This window comes from Dipteris shenzhenensis, chromosome 32, assembly GCF_047967505.1.
Source record: "Dipteris shenzhenensis isolate YYH24624 ecotype China chromosome 32, Dip_SZ_1.0, whole genome shotgun sequence".
Classification (NCBI taxonomy): Eukaryota; Viridiplantae; Streptophyta; class Polypodiopsida; order Gleicheniales; family Dipteridaceae; genus Dipteris; species Dipteris shenzhenensis.
In genome coordinates, this window is record NC_141627.1 from 23655895 (window position 1) to 23660090 (window position 4196).

The window sequence follows — 4196 nt, forward strand, 5'->3', positions numbered from 1 at the left end:
CATAGTCTAGAGTACTTGCATAGAAGTCCATTTTTGATACATGGGACATGACTTCGTCATACCTTTGCAGGAGTCCTGAATTTTGTATTCATGAAAGCAGGACCGCTTCTTTTTTTGTATTCATGAAACTTTTCCAAATTTCGATGCGGTTATAATATTGCTACAACATTATTACTATTAAAAGTCCACTTCAATGTAGATTAAGTATTTTTGCTATTATTGTGCGCCTCAAAATTCCAACATTATTAATTCTCAACTTCAAAGTCATCATACTAGTGTCAAACAACCACTTGTCATTCACTTTCACAATCTAACAACTGTGTGCCCGGATCTAGTTGTTTATAGGAGAAGCAACTTTAGCACTCGAAAATCTTGTATTTGCTATTCGTTAGTTGTCCAATGCTTGGGGGGGCTTGGAATTGCTCAGCCATAACGTTCATCAAACTCAATGCCCCTTTCGATAGCAGGCGCAGACTCCATGTGAACCCGGCCTTAACGTTGTCTTCTTCGGTTCAAAGTTTCAACCTTGTTTTGAGGCCCTCCTCCTAACCTGCATATCCAAACGTGTTTCCAGGCTAGAGCCATCGATGCCTGCCCATGGTGCATTGAATGTAACTCGGGGACGGGCTGGGCGTGAGCGAGCAATCTTGGTAGTCCATGATCTGCAGGGCAGTGAGGATGGTGTGTGCTAGTCTGTATACAATATGGAAGGAATACTTCTGAGTGGTTTGACAATGGAAACAACAAAGTACGTGTAAGACGAGCTGAATCAATCATGTTTAGCTGTGAGGACTGAATTCCGATGCATTTCTGCTGTGTCAATTGTAACAACTCACCAAGGAATCGCTATGAATAGACGGCTGCTACAATCCAAATTGGGTTAAAGGCACACGCTCCAGAAAATGGAGACTAGTCCCATAGCACAACTGCCAGATCTTAGCTTAGAGGAGGCACTCGCTTCTTTGGAACGCATGCCCCATCTGCCTTCCCTTGAAACCTTGACATTTCTCTTGCGCAAGTGCAGAAAACACAAAGATCCAGCGTATGCCCTCCGCTTGCATGCCCACCTGCGCAAAAGTGGGCTGGAAGCTCATAACTCACTCGGGAACTACATCGTCCCAATGTTGGTGCAAGTTGGAAGCATGTCTGATGCCCAGCAGGTGTTTGATAGATTGGTTGATCGGAATGAGTATTCCTGGACTTCTCTCATCACAGGTTATATTGAATGTGGGGAGTTACACCATGCCTTCGTACTGCACCAAAAAATGCAGGAGGATTGTGTCCATGCTAGTGGATATACGTTCGTGGCCTTACTAAAGGCTTGTGCCAGGCTGAAAGATAAAGAAAGAGGCCGAGAAATCCATGCTGAGATTACGCGAATAGGGTTGTTGGAAAGAAATCCTTTTGTTGGTAGCACCTTGGTTGATATGTATGTCAAGTGTGGGTTGCTTGTAAAAGCACAGGAAGTGTTTGACAAACTTCCAATTCGAAATGCAGTCTCCTGGAACGCGATTATCGCAGGGTATGCTGAACATGACCTTGGTCAGGACGCTCTCAACTGTTTTGAACAGATGCAATTGGAGGGCCTCTCTCCTGATGCGATCACATTTGTTTGCAGCTTGAAAGCTTGTGGCAGCATAGGAGCCATAGACAAGGGCCAAGAAATACATGCTGAGATTGCACGAAAGGGGTTGTTGGAAAGAGATCCTTTTGTTGGTAACACCTTGGTTGATATGTATGCCAAGTGTAGCTTGCTTGCAAAAGCACAGGAAGTGTTTGACAAACTTCCAGTTCGAGATGCAGTCTCGTGGACTGCACTTATCGCAGGGTATGCTGAACATGACCTTGGTCAGGATGCACTGAACTGTTTTGAACAGATGCAATTGGAGGGTGTCTCTCCTGATGCGGTTACATTTATTTGCAGCTTGAAAGCTTGTGGCAGCATAGGAGCCATAGACAAGGGCCGACAAATACATGCTGAGACTGTGAGAAGGGGGTTGTTGGAAAGAGATGCTTTGGTTGGTAACACCTTGGTTGATATGTATGCCAATTGTGGCTTGCTTGCAAATGCATGGGAAGTGTTCAACGAACTTCCAACTCGAAATGTAGAGTCCTGGAATGCACTTATTGCAGGGTATGCTGAACATGACCTTGGTCAGGATGCACTGAACTGTTTTGAGCAGATGCAATTGGAGGGCCTCTCTCCTGATGCGGTCACATTTGTTTGCATCTTGAAAGCTTGTGGCAGCATAGGAGCCATAGACAAGGGCCAAGAAATACATGCTGAGATTGCACGGAAGGGGCTGTTGGAAAGAGATCCTTTTGTTGGTAGCACCTTGGTTGATATGTATGCCAAGTGTGGCTTGGTTGCAAAAGCACAGGAAGTGTTCGACAAACTTCCAGTTCGAGATGTAGTCTCATGGACTGCACTTATCGCAGGGTATACTGAACATGACCTTGGTCAGGATGCACTGAACAGTTTTGAACAGATGCAATTGGAGGGTGTCTCTCCTGGTGCGGTCACCTTTATGTGCAGCTTGAAAGCTTGTGGCAAAATAGGAGCCATAAACAAGGGCCGAGAAATACATGCTGAGATTGCAAGAAAGGGGTTGCTGGAAAGAGAGCCTTTTGTTGGTAACACATTGGTTGATATGTATGCCAATTGTGGTTTGCTTGCAAATGCACAGAAAGTGTTCGACAAACTGCCAGTTCAAGATGCAGTCTCATGGACTGCACTTATCGCAGGGTATGCTGAACTAGACCTTGGTCAGGATGCACTGAACTGTTTTGAGCAGATGCAATTGGATGGCGTCTCTCCTGATGCGGTCACATTTATTTGCAGCTTGAAAGCTTGTGGCAGCATAGGAGCCATAGACAAGGGCCGAGAAATACATGCTGAGATTGTGAGAAAGGGGTTATTGGAAAGAGATCCTTTTGTTGGTAACACCTTGGTTGATATGTATGCCAATTGTGGTTTGCTTGCAAATGCACAGGAAGTGTTCGACAAACTTCCAGTTCGAAATGCAGTGTCGTGGACTGCACTTATTACAGGGTATGCCCAGCTAGGAGAGAGTGACAAGGTTTTTCTTATGCTTGACAGAATGAGAGCGGAAAACTTAAAACCAGGTAGGGTCACTTTCCTTGGCATTCTTACTGCATGCAGCCACACAGGTCTAGTGGACAAGGGCCAGACGTACTTTGAGTCCATGAGCAATTACTATGGCATCACTCCAACTATTGAGCACTACATTTGCATGGTTGATCTCCTTGGCCGTGCAGGCCAATTAGACAAGGCAGTAGTGATGATAAACAAGATGCCGTTCAATCCTAATCTCGTATTGTGGCATACTATGTTGGGTGCTTGTCGGAAATGGGGGAATGTGGAGCTTGGAAGGTGGGCCTTTGAACGTGCAGTGGAATTGGATAAAAAGGATGCAGCAGCTTATGTCTTGATGTCTAACATCTATGCAGATGCTCACATGCAGGAGGACGCTAAGCAGGTGGAGTTAATGAGATTAAAAGAACGAGCGTGGAAGAAGCCAGGACAGAGTTGGACTGATGTTGGTGGAATTGTGCATTCATTTTTGGTAGGGGATACAGGACATTCCCAAAGCAATTATATAGATGCAAAGCTAGAAGATCTTTCTTTCAAAATAAGGAAAGAAGGCTATGTACCAGAGTTGCATTGGCTGTCCCAGGACATATCTGATGATTTGAGTTATGTGGGCACACTGAACAGTTTGCTATCGCTTGTGCCCTGATTAATATACCCAAGGGGGTACCCATACATCTTGTAAAAACTCTTCGGGTTAGCAGAGACTATCATTCAGGTACAGCACTTACATCCAAAGTAGGGCAGCGATTGTTCAGATTAATATACCCAAGGGGGTACCCATACATCTTGTAAAAACTCTTCGGGTTAGCAGAGACTATCATTCAGGTACAGCACTTATATCGAAAGTAGGGCAGCGATTGTTAGAGATGCTAACTGCTTTCATTTTTCAAGAATGGAAAGTGTTCTTGTGGAGACTATTGGTAATCCTAGCGTAACTATGGTAGTGCTTATTTTGCTTACTTGTTGATGTTGATAAAAACATAGGTGAGGCAGACTCAGACCAGGAGAACGAACAGATGAAACTGAGTTGGGATCATGTGTGCCTTAGTGAACAAGGTCATGAGTTTCTAGAAATTTAGTC

At 44.6% G+C, this 4196-nt stretch overlaps 1 pseudogene; it reads left to right on the top strand.

Moving 5' to 3' along the window:
* Positions 1–456: 456 nt before the first annotated feature.
* Positions 457–3705, top strand: LOC147880483 (pentatricopeptide repeat-containing protein At4g13650-like; annotated as a pseudogene).
* The last annotated feature ends 491 nt before the right edge of the window (positions 3706–4196 follow it).